This window comes from Centrocercus urophasianus, unplaced genomic scaffold (genome assembly GCF_019232065.1).
Source record: "Centrocercus urophasianus isolate 14NV4802_14NV808 unplaced genomic scaffold, USGS_Curo_1.0 seq_12, whole genome shotgun sequence".
NCBI classification, from domain to species: Eukaryota; Metazoa; Chordata; class Aves; order Galliformes; family Phasianidae; genus Centrocercus; species Centrocercus urophasianus.
Window position 1 is genome coordinate 23,843,421 of NW_024884364.1, and position 23,900 is coordinate 23,867,320.

Here is a 23,900-nt window from a genome sequence, read left to right on the forward strand (position 1 = left end):
AAAATAAAATAAAATAAAATAAAATAAAATAAAATAAAATAAAATAAAATAAAATAAAGAGAAAATACCTTCTCTTTTCCTGTTCTGGAAACCCAGTTGACTTTAATGTCACCTGCATTGGTACAGGGAGAGCGTAGAAACATAGCAAAGAAGTGAAAAAATACAGAGTGCTAGTTTTTGTACGTACGTTTTTTCCCATTTATCAGTCAGAAACATTTTCTGCAGTAATAAATGAAATCCCAGAGATTAAAATCACAAGCCCCAACTGGCCGAGAAGAATCCTTTTTGTTAGTTTAATTTTGAAAACTGCAGAACATTCTAACACTTTTCATTTTTATTCCATACTGTTTAATGACTGTGTGCAGTTTCAATGTTAATACTTAGAATTAAAATTAAGTAATAATCTGACACCAAGGAATTTCATATCTAAATGCAAAATGATGGAAAAAGCCTGCAACTGAGGCATTTCCACAAGTTCCCAGTTTTCAAAAAATAAGCCTTCAGGGAGCATAGGCCAACATTCTAAGCAGATTTCAAAAAAGCTATGAGTGAAAGAAACACTCTCCAGAGACTTGTCATTACAGAAGCAAGAAAATGAAAAACATTTCTGAGCTGTTAAAGAATTTGTGATGCTGCCTAAAGCTTTGTTATTCATTTTAAGAGCCTGATATGGAACACCTAAAATAAGGGTGATCATGATTTTTATTACTTACAGTAACAATGACAGTTTTATGAAAAGCATATCTACCCTACCCAGAACACATATAGAAGCAAATTTCTTAAACTTGTATGCTTCATTAATCTAGTGCTACTGCACACAGAGAAGTGTCTGAATACCTCCTAACAGTACGTCACAACAGCAGTGCAGAAGATCATTTCTTTAATATAGGTGAACATTCCTTGCACAAGGCAAACTATATGCACATCCACCAGTTACCACTCTTTGAGTAGATATCCCATGTTCCTGGAATTCAGCATAAATAAATAAATAAATAGATAGATAGATAGATAGATAGATAAGTAAAATTAGGATATTCTAGTATCACATTTGATATAGTTAATTAGGAATTTCTACAATGACTCGATTTACTTGGGTAGCCCTCTTTAGATTCAAAGCTGACTCCTGTGATTACCGTCTTTCCAAAGGTGTCAGCCATCCTTTTTTTAGTGAGAATAGATTGCTTCCTGACATCATTCAATGATGAAGTACAAAAAAAACATGTCTCTGCTCATGCAGAATTTTTGCATCTGAGAAGTTATCTCATGTGTATGAATGTTTTTTTAATCCCCTTATTCAGTGCTTGCAAGCAGTATCTGAAAGAGATTGCTCAAACATTGTCCCCAGAGTTCAATTAAAGTAGATGTTCTTGTCCTTGGATGTGATGTCCATAAAATCCTATTATATTGGAAATTTGCTGTGTTGCAGAAATCTTGCAGATACCCCTCTTTCAACTTGCTGTCCATTGTCTTTGACCTAAGATTTCCCTTCAGATGTGTTTGGTTATTTAGGTGTCAGTAGTAGGGGAGGCTAAAAGTGCATTTCAGTGGATAGCCATAAATTATGTTTGCTCCCTCTTTTATTTTTGGAAAGTGTCCTGAAATTAATTGTGTTTATGTGTGACTAAACACAGTTGTACACAGTAGTTAGCATATGGTAAAGTGTAGTTTGTGAAGACGCAATTGCAAATTTGCAGGGCTACAGTTTCATTTACCTTGCACCATTGTAATCACAGCTCATATATGAGATGCTGATGTTCATTTGTTTGCATGAGGAAAAACACAAAACTTGTCTTGAATGTGCTTATTTATCAATCAAAAAAGAGAAAATTTCTTAAATTTGAAAGTAAGAGTAAAATAAAAAACCTTTGTTCAACTCTGAATCTCTCGTATGTTTATCTGAGCTCAAATTGAAATGTAAGATATAAAAACTTCCCAGTGATTTTCCTGCTGTTTCTACTCTCTGGAATTTTTTTTTCAGCCATTCTATTTCATTTCCATAGTCTAGTGTATAGCTTTGAGTCATATATCCAGTTGAGTTCTACCAATTCCTGTTGTACAATGTCTGGGTTTCCTTTGTATGAGTACTATCAAGAATAAGTGCAGAGTTTTTGATCCTTACTTTTTGTTTTAACATTCTACTTAGCAGAAAAAACAAGTTCTAGACACAAACTGCTGATTTTTGAGAGTGTGTTTTTGTATGTGTTCTTGCTGTGTTAAACCTAGCTGGACATGAGTATAATGCTTCATTTGTCACACTTTGGAATTACATCTACATGAAAAAAACTAATTTTATTTTGCCACTGATTCATGTGTTAACAGGGTTGTAGAGAAAAATGTGATTAAAATGATTGCTCATATCTATGAAGGATTATGACAGGATTTCCTTAGGCTTTTGACAATGCCGATTTGACCTGAAATGGGCTTCATTATAAACATAAATTTAACACATCTTTACTTATAATCTCTCTGGAGTGCTCATTAGCTCAGATAAAGTACTACACAAGTGCAGTTATCGAAATCAGGCCTAAAACTACCCAATGTCACATACAGATAGAATTCACCTGTATCAGAGGTAACTAGCTTTTAGATGTCTTAGAATACGATTCTGAAATGAATGACATTGATGTTCTCGTTAGTGTTTCCCAGGGAAAATGAAGAATCAGCGTAAGAATACAAAAAGCCTGCAGAGCAAGAAATGCTGGGGTTATAACAGAAATTTTCTACAGAAGTAACTTCTCTCAATCTTTCTTACATGCAAGATTTTCCAGGTCACACATCATCTTTGTCATTTGTCCATACCTTAATGATGTAAACATAGAGTGGTGTATAGGACTGCTTTAAACAATAAAATAGGCTCCTTGCTTTCTTCAACTTGAGAATAGCTAGGTATTTTACAACTTTGGGCAATTGCTATCTAAATAAGAATCATTTTTTCCCTCTTTCTAAGGGAATGAATGAAAAAAATCTCCTACTGTGTTGAATTTTCTCTTATCTTGTTTCTTCATCATCAGGATTAAAAAAAAAATAATAAAATCAGATGTTAAGGAAAAACACAGTATACGTTATTTCGCTTTTTTTTCATATGAGCCTTCTCTGAATCTAGAGGAATTGCATGGTACAAAACATTAGGTCCTAAGTCAGATTTCAGTCAGATTGCTTTGTAAACAGCAGAAGTGAACTTTCTACACTGTATTTAATACGTTTCTGTGCTCTCATGATCAAGATGCCCTCTTCATCCTTTGCCTCTGCTCTGATTTCACTTTGGAACTGAAACCATCCATTGGTAGGAAACTCTTTATTCAGTGTGAAGCTGTTTTCCTCTGTACTATTCAAGTCAGTACTTTAGGTGTCAAAGCTGTTTAGCCCTTGTACTTTTCATAATGGGCTTTTAGCTGAAGAGGTCAGGAGAAGCACACCACTGCATGCAATTACATTCAACCACCTTTCGTGGGCTGTTGAATCAACAGCACTGCCCTTAACTGAATGAAAAAGGACAGCCTTAAAAGGGAGAAGAAAGCCAATGTACTGACAGCATTAGGACTTTCAATAAATATATCTAAAATCAAACAAACAAAAAATTGCAATTAATATTTCAAAGATTTGGGTTAACAAAGAAAGCACAAAAATATGTTAAAGTGGTGCTAAATATGGCATTGAAATGTTGATAACAATTGCACATACATATTCATACAATTCCTACAGCATATCACAGATTACCAACAGTTTAAAAAATCAAAACAAGTACTTTTTTAATATAAAATAACGTATATTTTGTTATTTTTAAAACATTTACAATTTATTCAGAATACTTGCTACAGGTTTTAGACTTTTGTAAAATAGTTCAGTGTTAATTCTATTTATACTGAACAGAATAAGATGTGAACTTCAAAATATAACTTAAATAAAAATTAGTTGTTTAATGGGATGTCTTTTTCAGATGAGATCCTGCATTTAATTCAGTTAGTTTCAGTGTATCAGGGGTGATATATGATTTGGAGGATAACTGAAGTTCTTTGTTTTTTACAGAAATAAGATGATCACTTTTTTTATCACCAAAGAATATATTTTTTCTTAAGATCAATCACTATAATAGCAAATGTTGATAATTTTGATTACTTATGCAAAATGTTTTGCTCGGAAAATTAGATGTAGTCAGATATTCAATTTTTAAAAATAGTTCCAGGAAGGAAAAAAAAATATATACATAATGATACAGAGAAGTCATGTTATATGTTTGAATTTACTCATTAGAATTGAGATTTGGGAAGTTTTTATGCCATCCATTAAATGGGCATTTTGAAAGCAGATTTTGACAGTTATATGGCTATGATATGAATATATACAACTTTTTTTTTTTTTTATGGGGAAGAAGATAAAACTAGAATATCAAGACAACAAAATGACATAAGATTTAGAAATCTCTCTTCACATAGAAAGACTTAAATTGCTGTTTTAAGTCCTTCAAAATTAAGCAGTGCTTGATCATAGTCTAAAATTGCCTGTTACAATAGGAAAATGCCTATAATAGAGTGCCCTTTAATGTTTCAGATGAGCATAAAAAATTGCTGGAAGCTAAAGTCTTTAAAAGTTCAGACTATTAAAATGCATTTTACTGTTAACCATTAAAACAACTTATTTACAACTGTGGCATTTTCTTGAGATATTTCTTGGCTGCTGCCTAGAACAACATAGCTCGCACCCACTTAACCTGCTTTCATAATGGCCCATGCATTTAGGCAGGAAGTCTTTCAGCGTGCAAAGATTTGGTCATAGGCAGCAGAAATAGCAATTAGATAAAGAAAAGATATCATAAATATATATGCACATTTATACATATACATATATATAAATATTTATTTCATAGGTTGTGGATAACTCAGTTGATAGCAGACTCATTTCTTTAGCATGCTTAAGCAGCTGGACTGCAATTTAAGGTAACCCATTCTTTGCTGGACATGAGGATAACTTCTGTACTCTAATACCACTTCTGGAAGTTCTTACTTTTTATTGTTGGTTCCTTTCTTTCTTTTTCATTCTCATGCCTCCTCACAGCACAAATAACTTCACAGAAAGCAACCAGTTAATCTGATAAAATAGCCCTAGACCTAGGATGTATTTCCCATCTTCTCATCTTTCTGTTGCAGATATGCAACAGGTTTTGCAGTCTTTTTCTTTCTTCTCTTTATATAAAAAGCTTTGAATATCTTCATTGTTTTCATTATGAAATATTTTGCAAAAAAAAAAAAAAAAAAAAAAAAGGTGAAATATCTGACTTTAATCACACTCCAGAAAAGTTTGTCTGCTTTGTTTTTAAGCACAGCATCCTTATAATGATGCACAGAGGTCATTTTTAGAATAATTTTTCATTATCTGCATATTTTGAACAAATGCAGTTGTTTCAACAAGCAACAAGAAGTTGTGTAATTACAACATTACCTTGCATAACTGGTGTATTAATAACTTTTCAAAGCTCTTGCAAGATCTTGGTGAGATAAGTATAAATTGGTGGTCAAAAGAGATTTTTTAAATAAAATAATAAATATTAAAGGAATAATATCTTGTAATATTATTATTTATTTATCAATATACCATGAAATATCTAATATGTGATTTCCTTACAGCATCAACAGAGATATTTAGGAGACAAAATACCTATGAATTCTGGATAACTAACTCATTTTCAACTCAAGGTCAAAATGGTTGTAAAAAATCAACAAATGTCTTTTAATTTTCTTTGAGAAAGCATCTTCCTAGTTGGACATAAGTAAATTTACACAGAAGTGACCTCTGACTTATAGTTGGAACTAAGGTATGTTTGGAACATCTTGTTCAAGACATTCTTTTTTGACAATTTCCTTGAATAAACTGTTCTTTTTCCTGTTGTTGCTTATTTTCCTTTGTTTTCTTTAAAGATAATAATATCTCTTATCATTATATCTTTACATTCTTTCTTTCAGATCATGAACCATACTGGTGTGCTTAAGATGACAAAATTACAGGCTGTATGCTGTAGTTTGATGTGGCATGCAGTTCTGCACCCACAGACATTCACTTACTCCTTTCTCCCAGTGGGATGGGGAGAGAGCTGGAAAGGTAAAACCCAAGTACAATTCATGGGCTGAGATAAAAACCGTTGAAACCAGAACAGTGATAATTTTTCAGTAAGTCAAGCATTCTCTTTTCAGTGTTCTGTTAAGCATCTGTTTAATGAGATACAGAGAAGAATTGGAAAAATATTGCATTTAAAGTAAAAAGCAAGAAACAAAATCTCATTAATTCTATGGCATATCAAGAGACATTAATTATGCATATAGATCAGTGTAAAAATTAATATCATAACAGATCCATTAATGTTGAGATGTTGCATGGTTGTCACTATTTTTGACAACATGATCTTCCTGAATATGCTTTTTTTTTTTTTTTTTTTTTCCCAATAGTACCTCTTTCAGTTAATGTCTTAAGCAATAAAATTTGATCTAAAGAGTTAAAAACTGTTCCCCTCTTCTATGTTCACCTAATTATTTACATTTTGATAATTTGTGTATTCGGTAATCAGAGTGTGGGAGTTTGGCAAAGGTTTTCTTCATTTATTCTGTGATTGCTTAACCTATCATGTGTTGCTATTTCAGGTTGTTTTATGAAAAGGTTCTAAAAGTCCAGCATATAAAACAAATAATACTTAGCAGCCAATTTAATAATAAATAACTGCAAATGCTTATGAGAACTTTACTGAAAATCTTTCTTTTGCTTGAGATACCACCCACTTTTGCAGATGTCCGTCCTACTCATTATATTCAGGAAGCAGAAATCTCACCATTTCCAATGGTAGAAAATGCTTGGATCAGTCTTCTCAACCTATGGTTTTTGCATGTCTAGGAGGTTTGATGACAAAATGGCTGTGTTAACGTCTTTCTTAACTTGATTCCTGTGGGGTTAAGGAAAACTCCATGGAATGTCATTATTCCCTTAAAGATATGCATTTTGCTTGACTGACAAAGTGGTTTGATTCCAAATCAGCACTTTTTGCTGGAAAAATTGGATGTCATCAATAAGAGATGGAGTCATTTTACTGGTTTGTTTTTATTTTCTTCTGAACTTTTTAATTAATGTCAAAATAACTAGTGTGAGTAAAAGAAATGCACGTGCATTTAAAATATTGTTTATCAGAATTTTAATATGTTAAGATACTAGTATTATTTTTGTATTTCAAAACAGAAAGAACAAACTGATATAAATGTACTATTTTAAATATGTATAATAATTGCTTTCTCCCCACTTGATTGTTTAGGATAGTGTTAAGGAAGTAAATATAACAAAAGGGATGAAGTTTTTGAGCTTTAAATATTACATTTGAGCTACTCACTTTAGATTTAAAGCATAGTTAAGCAAAGAAATAACCACTTTTATGAACACTTCTGACACTTTAGAAAGTACTTTAAGATATTATCCGATATTAAGTTCTTGTGTAAAATTCTTTCTATTTCAATTAACAATGTCTAACTCATAAAACTGTCTTACGAGTTTTTCTTCTTTATTACATCCAAGCTCATTTACTCTCAGGTTTTCTTTTGGAGATAATCAAATAATTCACTTAGAAAGAGACAAAACATTTTTTCATTTGCCTTCAGGCAGATACTGTATATGCATATGGATGTCTTCAGCCACAAGCATTCTTCAACTCTGTGTAGGTATATCACTGGTTCTCAAACTTTCACTTTTTCTTGCTGCTTCACAGTATAAGCTAATAAATGTATTTTTGGTGAACCGTGAAATTTCCTCCTATTATTTCAGGCTCTTTCACTTGAAAACAATAGTCCAAATAGTTGTGTCTCAACATTTCAAAAACACCTCTTGAATCCAGCAGAAGACTATTATGCTACAAAGCAACGGCTTTGGAGACTAGTATGCTCCTGAGGACGCAACTGTTTTTGAACAAATTACTTTGGTATCCAGTATTCTATCCCAAATGTAACCCAGGAAAAAGTGTAGATGAAATTTATGGTGACATCCTTAAATAAAAATACTCACTATGTAGATCACTACACTTGGCAACATGAGTCCTGGTCTATCTTTGAGATAAATTTATTCATGATATTAAAGAAATTTGAAGAAATTATTTCATGATAATGCCCACACAGTTTACCAGTTTGAATGTAATAAATGCAACAAAACTTTGAGTTGCTATTCATAAGTGACAGTCTTTTTCCACTGTTGCCGTTAGGGATTGCTCTAAAAGGCAGTATTCTCCAAGCTGTATTAGACAACATAATTTTTGCTTCCTTTTTAAATGATGTGTCTTTAAAACTATCAGTGGCAGTCTCAAAGATTTGAAACCTACATGTATGGCTAGTTAGCTTATTGGCTGCTGACAGTTACTGCTATGGCATTCTGCTATGATATGCAAAAATGACGCTTGTTTGACTTTTTTCTTTTATATCATTAGCTTCCATTATTTTTTGCATCGCCTTTTAGCAGTACAGTTCTGCTCTTTTTCACTAGTCTGAAACACCGTCATAATTACAGATGGAATTTTAGGAAAGGAAAGAATGAAAATGAGAAATATTATGTAAAATCAAGCTCCGTCTTTGTCTTGAGTGCTGAGTGTAGCTTTCATTCTCTCATCTCAAAAAATTAAACCTGGAACTCTTTCAAGAGTGACAGATAATCAGAGATTGTAATCGTTTTTGTATGAGTCATGACAAAATTAGCTTCTAAACTCAGCCTGAAAAAGAAATAACCAAAGGAAAATTAGAGAGAGATCTCAAATGTTATCCCTGGCAAACAGGAAGAAAACAAGGATCAATTTTTCACATTGTCATTCAGCAGAACAAGGAGCTAGTAGTTGGAAAATACAATAAAAAAGAAAAAACTGCATAAAAAAGAAAGTTTTTGTATATTTTTTCTAATATTTTGTAGTACAGTGTTACAATGTGGAGTTCTGTACAATGTTATCAACATTAACTTCAAAAGAGTCATACTGATGCAGAAAATCCATTGAGACTTATTAAATATAAAATGACATTTCTCAGAAATAAAACCAGAAAAACAGAATTTGTATGATGGATTCTTCAGCTTTAATTCATTCAGTTCCACAGTTTTCACTTCTTTCTTCTCTCTCTTCTTTGAAAATATACCATTCTTATGCTTTATATATGCATGGCACATAGAACTCTTCAAAGTAGGTTCCTTCTTAAGATTCCTTTAGCTGAAATAACTGAAACCTGTTGTAGCAGGATTCATGAAGTACTTCAAAATCACTGTCAATATAAAGATTAACTTCTTGTTTACTGTTTGGTGATCTATTCATCCTATGTAACTTCAACAGTTTTCATAGAAATTTTAGTTGCACTACTCTCCCAGCGGGCACAAACGCATGCTGGAGGCCACCCCACCAGAAAGCACCTCTGCAGAAAAAGATGTAGAAGTTTTGGTACACACAAGCTGAACATGAGTGAGCAGTATGCTCTTGTGTCTAAGAAAGGTGATGATATTCTTGGCTGCATTAGGTAAAGTATCCACAACAGGATGAGAAAGGTGAGTGCATCCCCCAGCATTGTTAAGACTGCAATAGGAATACTGTTCAGTTCTGAGTCCTCCAATACATGACTTAACATGAGCCAGCAGTACGCTCTGGCAGCTCGAAAGGCAAATGGGATCCTGGGCTCCATCAGGAGAGGGGTGGTCAGCAGGGACAGGGAGGTGATTGTCCCTCTCTACTCGGCTCTTGTGAGGCCCCATCTGGAGTACTGTGTCCAGGTGTGGAGCCCTCAGTACAAGAAAGACATTGAGATTTTGGAAAGGGTCCAGAGGAGGGCGACTAAGATGATCAGGGGGCTGGAGCACCTCCCCTATGAGGACAGGCTGAGGGAGTTGGGCTTGTTCAGCCTGGAGAAGAGAAGGCTGCGGGGTGACCTCATTGCAGCCTATCAATACCTGAAGGGAACCTACACCCATGAGGGGAGTAAACTCTTCAAAAGGGCTGACAACAGCAGGACTAGGGGAAATGGATCCAAGTTGAAGGAGGGAAGATTTAGGTTGGATGTTAGGGGGAAGTTCTTTACAAGGAGAGTGGTTAGGCCCTGGAACGGGTTGCCCAGGGAGGTTGTGGATGCCCCATCCTTGGATGTGTTTAAGGCCAGGTTGGACGGGGTCCTGGGCAACCTGATCTGAATGTGTATGTTTGGTGGCCCTGCTAGGCAGGGGGGTTGGAACTACATGATCCTTGAGGTCCCTTCCTACCCGGGTGATTCTGTGATTCTGTGATCCTGTAATATGACTTCATAAAAAGATGAGAATATGTAATGGAGAATGACAGTCGGGTCACTGACTGACTGAAAGCTATATAGTGTGGCAGATAAATTCTGAGAAACAGAGGCACACAGAATCCAGAACTACAGTTCCAGATACATACATAATTTCTATAAAGAGGAACTATAGCTAAACAAACAAGGATATTTTAACTTTATATTTTCTTTCTCCAAAAGCTCATTACTGAAGAAAAGCTACTTTCTGGAACATGTTTTACTTATGTTTTCCTACTGTCTGTCACAGTTATGAAGGATTAGTGACTGCTGTTGAGAGAGTTTTTGTGTAATTCTAAGAGCATAAAAATGAATATAAAGTATTGGGAAAAAGTCAGTTGTAAACCCGGCATAGGGCTGTGGATATTCATTTCAGGGGAGTTGGACTAGAGAACTTTTGAAGGTCCTTTTCCAACTCTAAGGATTCTAGGATTCTAAGTTTGGGCTCCTTGCCTTTCTATGACAGGCAGAGCAAGGATGCTTCTCAGGATGAGCTACAGCATACAGAAAAATTCTGCAAGTCTTTCCTGTTTGTTAGGGATATAATTTACAATGAGGTACTTCTGCATTTAGAGTGCATGATGGCAGCAGCTAAAAAAGAGATAACTGTCTTAATTCCATAGAGACTATTTATTCTTTAGGAGATAGAAAAAGCCCCAGATGTGGACCACAGTTCCCCAGACCATAATATTCTTGATATTCACTGATATGAACAAAAGTATCAGCTCAATAAAGGAGACCTTACAACACAGAGAGCTTCGGAAAATTTAAAATTTAAGCCAATTACAAAAATACTTATTTCTGAATGAAATGCCAATCAGTGAATTAATCTTTCCTGATAAGAATTTTATCATTTCACAAGAAAACCCTGAAGAATTTGTGTGCTATGTGTCTTCACATAAAAAAACCTCCTTCTTTACTGTTTTCTTTTCCAAGTCAAGAAGTTCAGAGAAATTAATCATATCTACTCTTATATAACTGCAATGAAAGAAGGTTTTATCTTCTGAAAGTTCTTGCTCTGTATGAGAAGCCTTGAATTCATCCTTTCTCGATGCCATTTAGATAAATATGATCATGCTATTTTATTCTCAAGAAGTGAACTCACATATTTTTCCACAGAGTATATCAGAGTATCATCAATTGTGTAAAGTTTACTGATTTAGGCAGTTGTCATATTTCATGCTATAATATGTCTAACACCTTCATATTAAACCACTGGGAGCTGTCACTGTCTTTGGATGTCCTTCAGTTCACTTATCTCTTGGAACAAAACAGATCAAAAAAACATAGGCATGCATAATTTTTAACAAGCCATGTTTTGTAGTGATGCTGGAGCAGAAAAGGTTCTACAAAGTGACTGAAGAATACACAGTAAATGATGCATATGGCATCAAACCAAAAGATAGAGGTCTGGGATTACATTTTCATAGAATCTTATGTTGGCTAAAGACCTATGCTGCTTCATCAGTATTCAAAATCTTAGCACTTTTTTCTCTGAAACCTGAAAGCTGCCTAAGGTATTTTGTTCCATCTTAGATGCTTTGTTTTCCAGACTAAAACTTATCCCAGTAACATATCTCTCAGCCTCAGTAACCTCTATTTGTCTCTTACACAGGTTACAATTTATTTCTGAATTAGTTATGACCATAACTATGGGAGATATACATACGTATCACATATATGCTATATATATATATACACACACATTTTCTTATTATGTTCTTTGTCAAATATATTATATAATTTGCATATGTTTCATACTTTATTCTCTTCAACAAACCCGAATTAACTCAGTTTCTATCTACTGTTCAAGGCTGTTTCTTTTTACTGATCAGTAACTGAACTTTTGTAGATTGCCTTTATACTTTCTGTGGCTTTTGCTGTTATCTTGTTCTCTCAAAGACTACTGCTTCATAAATAACATGAATTCAGGCTTCCCTTTCCAGAATTCAGTATATGCACTCAGCTCTATGCATAGGTACAATGTAGGCCACAGTTAAATACATTTACGAGATGTCTCTGCTTATAAAAACGTGTATGTGCACAGCAGCCCATTTGAGCTTTAGTTTTGGGAGTGCCATAAGGAAAAGGGCCTGACAGCCTCAGACCATCCCTGAAGGAAACACAGTCCCAGGGGCAAGGTGTGGCAGGGCAACTTTCACTGTGCCCTGGGAGCACAGTGGACAACAGGTCAGAGTGGGAAGGTATGTAAGATAATGTAAGAGTCCCAAGCTGACCTATGTACATGTATATATATGTATATAACATGTGTTACACATACATATATGTTTTCCTTTTACACTTAATAAGATCTTGAGTGTCAAAATTTGGATATATGCATCCTAGGTGTGTGTTATCTCATAACATTCTACTTCTCTGAGAGACCTCAGAAGTCAACGTGCATTTCACCAGCTCTAACTTCCAAAATGGTTTTTAGTCAGTTGTAAATATCATGAGACATTAGCAAAATGTGGAAAGGGCGAAAAGAAATCTGTTTTGTTAACCTTACTTCTTGCAGCTCTAATAATCCTGAGATTACATAATGAAGTAGGAAAGGAAAAGCAAAAATCTTTCCCTTTTTTTTTCCCCTACTTGATTTTCTTCATTTAAATAAGAGTTGATATAAATTCAATTTTAATTTCCCTTGAACTCACTGCTTTATTTGGTCTGTTGTTCAAGGCGACATATGAACATGAAACAAGGCAACATGAAAAGATGTAGCTATGCCTCTGCCTACCCATCATTATTTACACCCATACAAGTTTTGGTCATGATATTGTGTGCTTGTCCACAAGCATAATACTTTTTTTTTTTTTTTTTTTCTAATAGGCATGATTCTTTCTTTTTTCTCATCCATTATCTTTTATTTCACATAGGAAAAAAATAGTCTTTATGTTCTGGTAAGAACCTGAGACATTCTGAATCATTAGACTAGAACAACAGTATTGGAAAGTAAATTGTTTAGAGGAATATAAATAGAAAGGTAAAGCACAGACAAAAAATGACAGACTTTAGCAGGAGTTTTGGAAACACAGTCTTGGAGTAAATTGTAGGAAATAATACAAGAGAGTTGTGAAGGTTCTTGCATATGGCATGAACGAAGCAAAGGGGTAGTATCAGTCACTGCTTCCAAAGCTGGCACAGAAATAAGGGGTAGAAAGCTCTATTGAATCCTGAGTAAGTATATATTTGAAGAACTGAAGCCAAAAGTGTGATAATTTTCCTACAAGCTGAAAGAGATTCACTTTTGCATATAGTACATTTTTTTTAGGTCATAGAATAGGTAATACATTTTTTAAATTACTGTAAGCTCAGTAACATATAGAAATTGATGTGAATCTCCTTTTATAAATCAGTTAACTAATTTTCATAACCAAATAGATCTCTAAAGATAAATAATTAATTTAAACAATAGTTCAGGCTCATATTTTTTCTAGTCCGTGTTCTAAACAGTGCTCACGTATAGCACTTAGGGGTGAAAACAATTGCATTGAATACACAACTTGTGAACCTTGCACGTGGACATCATCTGAATGCCCACTGAGCTGCAGAGTATCTGTGTATGTGCTGTACTTGATCGTGTGTGATTGCTGTCTAGAGCAGCCTTTACTTATTACTCGAATAAGAGAAAGTGAATACAAATTCTCAGAAGTTTAAGAAGAGATCAGGTTCTCAGCAGTCACAATTCAGTGCATTGAGTGGACTTAAATAATGCCAGTAGAAGAAAACAAACCTGAAACCCACTCACCACATATATTAGGGAGAAGCAAGCGTGATCTGCCAGAAGCCCACCAAGAATTCTCATGTGGGGTCCAGCAGGACCTACAGCCAGGTCTCATCCCATTGCCCCACTCTGGGGCTGAGGCTGGGCCAAGTCACTGCTGCGATCTCACAGATGGCTCCAAGTCTTGATGAGACTCAGGGTTGATGAGTCTGGGGCCTGGGCATGTGATGGAGCTCCAGTGATGGATGTACATGATGCCACTAATAACTTATTCAAGAACACTACTTGTACATACCAGAATTCAATATACTTTTTTAGGGGTGTGGGAGGATGCACAGAAAGTTAGCAGAAAGTTCCTACTTGTTACTATACTCCAAGGAAGAGGAGCACAACTAACTAGACAAGAATAGGGTGTATTCTGGACCTGGATTTAGCTGGTACAAATTGGAATAGACTAATTCTATGCTGAGATGTTCCTGGTCTCTGTGGGCCACTTTGGCAGTGAACACTAATGTTGCTCCTGACATTCACTGTGAAGCATGAAGATAAAGAAATAAATGTTTGGATCATAGCAGCAATGTGTTTTTGCATATATAGGTTTGGACTTTCATCACTCATTTGCTGTAGGTGTGAGGTTTTTATTTTTATTTGTATTGGTGGCTTTTTATTTGTCTTATTTTGCTTTGTTTTTGTCACTGCACTGCAACTGCAAAACTGTCTGGCAGAAGAGTTATTATACATATTCCTGTTTATACTCAAGGCATCTATCTCTACCTTTTGCCAGCTTTATTTCTGAATATACACACACAGCTGTGGGCAAGATGAAAAAAAAAGCTACCTTTTTTTTAATAAAATAGACTATACATCGCTTTGCATGTAAATAGTTAAGTCAGTAATAATTTCAGAAAAGAACAAGATCAAAGCAAAGGAAGCAACAAACTGAGAACCAGATGTTACTACTACAAATTTAATTTTAGAGCTGGCTGGACAACGATCATTTGTAAAAATAAAACTGGTGCTGTAAGGAAGTGCAATTTAGAAGTAGGAGGAGAGCTAACAATATAAGATTATACACTGCAGCTACTGAAATCTCATTCACTATAAATGAACTGATTTTCTCTAGCTGGGGCTACACTGTCTTTCAGGGTGACTTTGTCTAAATAGCAAAAATGTGTTTGGGGACTGATGAACATTAATGTACAGCTTTGGGTTTTGTTATTGTACAAAATTAAATATGCTCTAACCCAAATTGATTCTCTGAGGGATCTGTTCAAAAATATTTTTATAATCATTGTTGTGGAACTTTTTATGATCTTCAATATAGTCTATTCCCTATATAATGCTCCTCAAGTAATGAGTCCTTCATTAGTTCCATTTAACAATCCCGAAGTGTCAAACAGCTTGTAATATATTAACAACACTAATTTTTATAAAAGGTGTGGCTCCTAGAATTCTAATAGAATGAATTCCATGAGGTATTCTATAGTCCTGGAAATTCTTTCAATTATTTACATGGAACTATTTCTTGATACTTCTGACACTGTCAATAAAATTTAAACATCATTGATGTTTCAGAAAATCAAACTAAAACATTATTTTAGTTCAAAATCCTGATGAAGAAGGATAAAAAAACAAACAAAACAATAACAACAAAAAACTATAATATGGTTGTCTAAAAGTTTATGAATTGTTATTTTTCAAAAATTAATTTCTTTATTACCTCATTTTTGTGAGGGGAATATATTTGTGTTGACTTTCATCATTTTTAATCCTATTTTATTTATGTATTGATTTATGTATTTCTTGTCCACACTTTTTTTTTTTTTTTTTTGAATATTTGCATTTTAGTTTATTTAAAATTTAAAATAAGTCAGTAGAACCAGTTTTTATGTGTACAGTTTTCTTCCACTTAAGATGGTAGTGAATACTGATAATAGTGAATACCGATAAAGCTGAAGACTAAGTTGACCAGTCCATTGGATTAAATTAATGAACATCATCCAATCATTCAGGTAATTCTCAACCCAGGACATGATGAAAAAAACTACTTACATGCACGTGTCCCATACTGCCACAAGAGGCAGTAGGATCATGACTTGAAGGTTACACTTACTGCTCAAATCACTTATTTTTCATAATTTTACAAGTAACAACGTAAAAAAAATTGGAATCTTGTTTTCTTTGCAAACACACTTTATTTTCAAATATGTTCTTCCATAGGCAATAAAAAACAGTGAATTCCTACATTGCATGAATCTGTTATGTGCAAGAATGAAACCTTCAGTCTAATAACAAAATGAGATTTAGTAAACATCCTTAACTTCTGCATTGGAAAGTTAAATAGGATTTATCTGTAATTATCAGTATGATTGTTCTAAAGAAGAAATAAAGACCATAGAAGGAAAGAATGAAACATTAATATTGCTCACATAACCTCTATTTCCCTCTCTCCTAACACATAAGCTATAAACTATTGATGGGATTATTGGTTACAAGTAGCACACTTCTTCATTGCAGATGATGTGAGGAAACAAATTAAAAGAACATTTTTATACCTGCAAATAAAGTTGTGATAGCAAAAAGAATGCTTGTAACTAAGAATTCAGTAACAAGGAGCAATCAGAATCTTCATCCACCAAATGAAGAATGCATCCACCAGAGCAAATTCTATCTTGAAGTACTTACATGTCTCTATTCTTACCATGGTTTCTGAGAGTGTATATTTAGTTTCATGTTAACCTTCACAGGCATATAAATGCATATAAATGCTTTTATCCCCACATATAGATCTCGAGGCTTACATTCTCAAAGGAAATAAGGTTACTAAACAAAATGTAGACTTCAGTGAAAGACTTAGCTCTTCAGTCATTCATGACCTGTTGTTCCAAACTGAGCTATATCTAGCTTCTTACCAAATGCTTATTGCCCGAGTCAGAACTCTTTTTCGCAATCAGTCGTGATATTTGGGTTACACATCTGACTTCATTGAATTATAGAGTAGGATCACTGCTGGTTTCTCTAGTTAGGAAAAGGCTTCAGTAGTAATTTCTCAGAAGTAATTCTTAAGAACATGCTCAACTTAATAGTAGTTCTGCCTCACTATTTGCATTTCTGTACTTCAACTATACACATAAAAAAATATCAAACAGCAAGAGCTAAAATTGTTTAAAGGTATCTAAACACAGAGACACAGTTGTTTTGTGAGATTATCAGATATGTCTTAACAACTAACTTAATGAAATCAACAGTGACTAAACTTTTGATAGAGAATTATGGTTGTTGGTATATCCTTGCAATTTGTGTTTAAGGAACTGCTTGTCCTGTCTGCTACCAAAGAATTGCATTTTCTTGCCATAACAGGAGATGTGGAGGACAATAATAGGAAGTTGTATATTCATTTAGTCATCGCTTTAACAATTTCTTCTTTGAAATAATGATACTGTTATAAATCTACTGATAACAAGTCAGATTTCAAAAGGAAAAAAAATCACTCTTCCCAAAACAAGCATGCTATACTACTTTTTTTCTGCAGGTGTTAATAGTGACAGGATAAAGCAAGACTTTGATCAAACTGCACAGAGTGTGAAAAACATATTATTTAGTGGAAAAAAAAAATTATCAAGAGCCTTGAATGTGAGTCAAATTCTTCAAAGGTAAGGAATCAAAATGATTATATTTAACGTCACTTTTATAGTCAAAATGTCCAAATTTCCTTCTCCTTTCTTTGACTTCAAAAAAGTCAACGTTTCAGAAACTTCTGAGTCTCTCTTTTCAGACCCTTCTCACCATGGGAAATGGATCATTTTGGTTCTCCACAGAAAAAGAAGAAAAAAAAATTGAGTTCCAGCTAGGCCTGTAAACAAAGACTGTCCTTCATAATTAGTAAAAAAGAAGTATAGAATATCATTAAGATGGGCAGTGTTATCTAGACATCACTATACCAGTGAGTTTTTAACAGAATGCAATTTATCTATAGTTAGCCAAGTCATTCGAGAAAATATCATCTTAATCTTCAGAAGTTTTCAGTTGACATTCAAACTAGAATAGCTAGGGAGGCTAATTTAATCATCTAATCATGAATAACTTGGCAAGGAAATCTTGCTGGCTGAAAATTTTATTCAGTCAGTATCTAGTGCGGTTACTATGAAAAGAAAGTGTGTTCAAATGATATTAGAAAATTTATCCAATGTGACAAAGTATGTACATATACACTGCTAAGGATTAAGAAACTTTTGTTGTTTTCTTGTGACATTCAATACAAGATTATATATATTTTTCCATTATATATGCAAGTTAAATGCAATACATACTCAATGTCCAATAGGACTGGGATTTCACTTTGTAAGAGATGCTTCCATCTTTTTCACATGTAGTGCTAAAACTCAGCTGAGGACTATATTTGTGATATCAGTCTTAAATAAAAAATGAAAAAGGAGGAAGGTATTTTTGAACCAAGTATACAGCATGTAGGGTAATATTTAAAAGACATGCTTAATCTTTATTGAAAACTGTTTCTTTGTTATTGCTATGGGCCATAAGTTTGAATAAATTTCTTTCGTCATTTTACAACAACCTGACTAGCAGTGACAACGTTAAAAGCAATCTGAAAATTCTTTTGACAAGCATCTTGTTTGTAACTTCTGAATAAATTAAAGGCACCATAGGCTGCATTCTTGCCATCTTTCTCTCTATTATATACATCTATTTTTGTCATTATTTTTTTACTTTTGAGTTTTGTGTATGATCTGTTTGGTTGCCTAAGTCTAAATCCAAAGACAGTAAACTTGAAACTTATACTTAAAATCAGAAACTTACATTTGAACAAAACAAGAAAGGATCTATATGTTCATTCCTGTCTCATAGATCTAGAGGAACTGGTTTTTGTTCACTACTTTATTTTGAATGGCAAAGGTTTTTTTAATTTGTTTGTTTGTTTGTTTGTTTCAGTCAGAATAGAGATAAAAAGAAGATGAAATTGCCAAAAAAAAACTGAGATCAATGAAAATAATAGTTAGGAAAATATCCTGATCTTCTTGATTGAACATCATTGTTTGAAGTAGGAAAGGCAGCTGGGCATTTGTATTGCTTTATAGATAAAATGAGTTCAGTTCTCCTGAATTTTGAAGTCAAGATTGATTTTAGTTCAGATTGATTAATTCATTCCTAGAAAAATATTAATCAATGGTCTCTTTCAGAGTTCTAAGTATTCATTAAACTGCAATCTTACATACTTATGTCTCCAAACATGTTTCATTGTAATTGGAGTTACAGTTTTTCAAGTATTGAAAATGTGCTCTGGTCCGTAAACAGGTTTGAAAGATCTCATTTGTAATTTAGGTGTTAGCTCTGAGGTTACTGGAGGTGGGCTGAATAAGCAGTTTTGCAAATGAAGAGATAGCTCTAGAGAATGCTACTAAAAGAGGCCAAAACAATCATTTTCTTTTCCCCTGGAATTTTCTAGGACATCAAATCAAGTTTTATTCTTCTGAGTGAAATCATGAAAATATTCACAGAAAGAAATGTGTGTGAATGAAAAACAGAAACAGTTCTTTCTACACATTCTCTCCTGGAAGTAGCTTGCTAGGTGGGAAGAACACACAGCATTACTGAGAAAGTGACCCAGACTCTGGCAGCAAATATCTTGATTTCTCTTTTTTGAAACTGTACATGCTACTGTTGTGGTTCTGTAGTTAGAACTCTCCTAGCTGGAAAAACAAAACAAAACAAAACAAAACAAAACAAACAAACAAACAAAAAAAACATAATCCAAATTGGGCAGTCTTTCATATGAAATTGAGTAGGTCACACAATACCCATGTATTTCACCAAATGTTGCAAAGAAAATTTTTCTGTTTAGAAGCATAACTGAAATATGTATTTCTATATAAAAAGAAAGTAAATTGATAGCTCTGAAGAAATTAAAGATAAGATTTACTATACGTTTTTTTGTTGTTGTTTACTTAATTACTATCAATATCTCCTAATTTACTTAATTGAAGAGGAAGATAAATTCAAATTTCTAAACTACTTTTGATAAGGCATCTTCTGTAAAGGCTTGTCCTAGTTAAAGCTTTGAATAAACATGTTATTAACTATGTCCTTAATGCTGTCTTTTCCTGAAAACAAAAATATAGTTGGATATTATTTGTTTATTCATTTACAGGATACTTTCAGAATGTAAGGAGAATTGACTACCAATATTCTTCAGGAAGGTGAAGAATCAATGGGGAAAATAACATTGTCAGAAGTCTTTTGACTTACCAGCTTTCAATCTTACTTCTATTTTTGTCTGATTGCATGTTGGGTGTTTATTCCTTTGTTTTTCTTCATCTCTTCTGTGCATCTGGAGAATACTTTAAAAAGTATCTGTTGAATTTAAGGCAACCTTCAAGAATAAATTAATAATTACTTTGTATATTGAAATACATAGAATGTATTTACTGATAGAACATTATAAGTTACTCAAACAGGTACAGTTATAAATTAGTGTTTGAGATTGATCAAATGCAAATTGCTACTCCAGGGCACTTCTTAGTTATAAATCTACTACATCCTGGAAACTGAATTATTTGAGAACAGTCAGTTCTCAAAATACTTTACATTTTGGGGAAGAAAATATTTTTATGATTTTGGAATTTATCGCACTTGTGAATTATTTTAATTGAAAGGTATTTCTTGAAATTGTTTCTTCTTATATTTTACTAAATCTTTATTTTTTTATATTTACTTGGAAGCCAAGGAAGCTGACTCTTTTTGTCACTGCTGCTTTCAATAACAAAGGTAGTTTAACTTCAAAATTACATCCATCAATTGGAACCTCAGAGTTCGCCACTGATATATACTAGAGCTGGCTGGTATTATAGACTCCAGAAAAATTGCTAAAGTAATTCTAGTAGCAAGCCTTTCAACATAACATTATCTCAGACAAAACAATTATTTTTAACTCCATGTTTTTCTTGCTTGTTTGTTTGTTTTCCTTCACAAAGATCTTTTTGTGAACAGTTACGGAAAACAAAGAAAGGAAGAGAGAAGCACCTGCTCTTACGAAAGTCTGTAGCTCCTCACCAATTAACTCATATGAGAGAATATGGGTGCAATTTGCTTTGCATTACTTTTTATTTTTTTATTTTTTTTCCCACTGTCAATAGAGGCTGCAGAACTGAAGAACTGAGAGACTACAGCTTTTCCAGCTTTGAAGATTTGAAATAACACTGCTCATTCTGTCTTTAAAAAAAAAAGAAAAAAAAAGACAACAACAACAACAAAAATTGTCCAGAAGGAGAGAGGAGAGAGTTGTGGTTGTTAATCTTTTCTGAAAGGTGTTTTCTCCCTGGAGCTCTTAAGGAGCTACAGGAAGTGTTTCATTTAGGACTCTTGTTTCCAACTTTTCATCTCGTGGTATTGGAGCATGCCATCTCTATTTAGTTACCACACTGCCTGAAGTCGTTATAAAGTTCCTGCCTCTTCTCATGCACTGTATGAGGAAATCAAATGTCAAACATATCTTGGGTATGTTATCATCTCAACAATCAAAGTCCACATATGCACGTTTTCATCTTTGCTGGTTTAAAACTGTAAATATTTCCCAAGGTATGCATTTAAAGGAAACAAGATCTTACCCCTTAATAAACCTGATTTTAACAGAGTGATCAAAACTGGACCTGTGAGATTAATACTCATATGGAATGTCAGTCATGTTAAATGACTCCACTGATCAGCTTATTGTAGCTCTCTGTGCTGAGGTTGTGAACACAAAGAACAGTTATGTCCTTATATCTCTTTTCCTGTTAAAAAAATGAAAGAGGGAAAAATATTAGAATATTTCTTTTTTACTATCTCTGATCATCAAGTTCAAAAATCAGAATTAACTCTGATGCCTGCAATGAAGAAACTCTCATTTTTCAGATAAGAGTCACATATTTTATCTCTTCAACTCACCAATGAGTATATGCAAAATAAATAAATAAATAAATAATTGACAAAGAGGGGAACTGGGATTGGATTTGAAATTTTTGATCTAAAGATAAAGCCTATGAAAATTCTGAAGAAGAAAATCTAGGTTATTTTCCAGTTCAAAATCAGAATGAATCACAGCCCTTTTGAATTCTTACGAAGAATATATAGAGGTTTCTTCAGGAATAAAGAGCTGTCCTTTCACTTCAGGTACAGGATGTTCGCCTATTTTTGACACAGGGGCATCTATGAAGGTAATGCCATGTACTATTGTACATAAACATCTCAGTGAATTTTGATGCTTACTTGGAGACTATATGCAAATTGGCAGAATTATAACAGCTGCATCTAACTCCGTACTTCTGATGAAGATACCCTTAATTCAAAGGCGCTGCAGCTGTCAGAATAAAATGTTAATGGTGGTAGAAGTACCAAATTCCTATACAAATATATTTTTAACTCAGCATTTTAGAAATATATGATTTATAGGGGAAAAACTGAAGCAGGCCAAAAATAAGTTTATGTTGCTGAATATGACATTTTGTGGTGTTTAAATCTGCTCAATACGGAGATGGAATACTTTAAAAAAAAAGAAAAAAAAAAGAGAATATATACCTTTAAGACCAAAAACACAATTAAAAAAGCCTTCTAAATAATATATCTTGATGATAATAATATTTTTAGTTCTGTCTGTTCAGACAAAAGACAAAATATTTTTTTGTTGTTATAAGTGAGTGTCACATTTTATGACCAAACCAAAAGCATAGAAAGAGAACCTTTCAGGGTTTTTTTTGGTTTTTTTTTTTTTGAGATTTTCTAAAGCCGGTATCAAAGGAAGGGAATGTAACGTATGAGTAAGGAAAAGACCCTTTGTGGATTACAATTTCCCCCAGTAAGCAGAGGCATTACATGCCCCAAAGTTCTTGTTATTTTCATATCTGCAAATAAAAGTGATGAAATAAAATAAATTGCTATTTCTCTTGCTGACTTCGTGTAATCCATCCTTCATCTCAGGACTTCACTTCTTCCTCAAGATCAACCAGTCCATACTGTATTTCTCAAGGTTAGACTTTGCATTTGGAGCTCTGTTTTAGCAAATGTATTCTGTTTGTTGTGTAGTTGATGAGCTCTCTCTTGACAAATTATCCAAGATATTTCAAAAGAGATAAAAGACTTATGATTCTATCAGGGAGAAGTTCTTCACAGAAGGAGTTGTAAGATTCTGGAACAGCTTGCTCAGAGATGTTGTGGATGCTCCAACCCTGGAGGTGTTCAAGGCCAGGTTGGATGGGGCCCTGGGCAAACTGATCTAGTTCCAGATCTGGTGCTTGTGGCCATGTCTTGGCTAGGGATTTGGAGCTTGATGATTTTTGGTGTCCCTTCCAGTCCAAACCATTCTACGATTCTATGATTCTATGACTTGTCCTTTTTTGTTTTGTTCTTTTCTTTTCCATTCAAACTTCCTTTCTAAATCATATCCATATATATCTATGATGCACATCTTGAAGATCTTTACACTTTTAATGGCAGTATAACGTCATTTGTTCTTTTAATTCAATTTTTTTCCTTTCCAGATGAAAGGCTGGCTGACTGATTGCTGGGGCCTACCAGCCTGTCTATAATGTGATAACACTTCTTGACAGAAATAGGTAGGGCCTAGTGCCCTGCATCACAGAAAAAAGAACCTCAACCCACAACATTGCATTTGTCTAGAAGCATTTAAAGAGATGGATCTTGCTTTCCTCAGCTTACAGTGCTTTTTTATCCTGTTGATATTGATTCTGCATTCATAAGGCTTATACTGCTGCAGTGTTCTAGTGTAAGAATGCATAAGCTGTGTTAGAGAAGACTTGCTGCCACACTATGAATGAACAGTCTTCATGCTTCTCTAATAGTGCATACAAATTTTGTTTGAAATCATA

The 23,900-nt window shown here is 33.8% G+C and overlaps 1 long non-coding RNA gene across 6 annotated transcripts in view; it reads left to right on the plus strand.

The window, feature by feature from the left end:
* Nucleotides 1-23,165, plus strand: part of LOC122155962 — a 31,347-nt gene extending 8,182 nt beyond the window's left edge. For 2 of the 6 annotated variants that reach the window (XR_006167341.1, XR_006167343.1), the window contains 5 exons: nucleotides 4,865-4,934; nucleotides 5,622-5,809; nucleotides 5,958-6,161; nucleotides 17,558-17,678; nucleotides 20,189-23,165. This is a non-coding gene — a long non-coding RNA (uncharacterized LOC122155962). The remainder of the gene's footprint in view (nucleotides 1-4,864; nucleotides 4,935-5,621; nucleotides 5,810-5,957; nucleotides 6,162-17,557; nucleotides 17,679-20,188) is intronic. The other 4 variants (XR_006167345.1, XR_006167344.1, XR_006167346.1 and 1 more) reach the window with 3 other exon arrangements.
* Nucleotides 23,166-23,900: the final 735 nt, after the last annotated feature.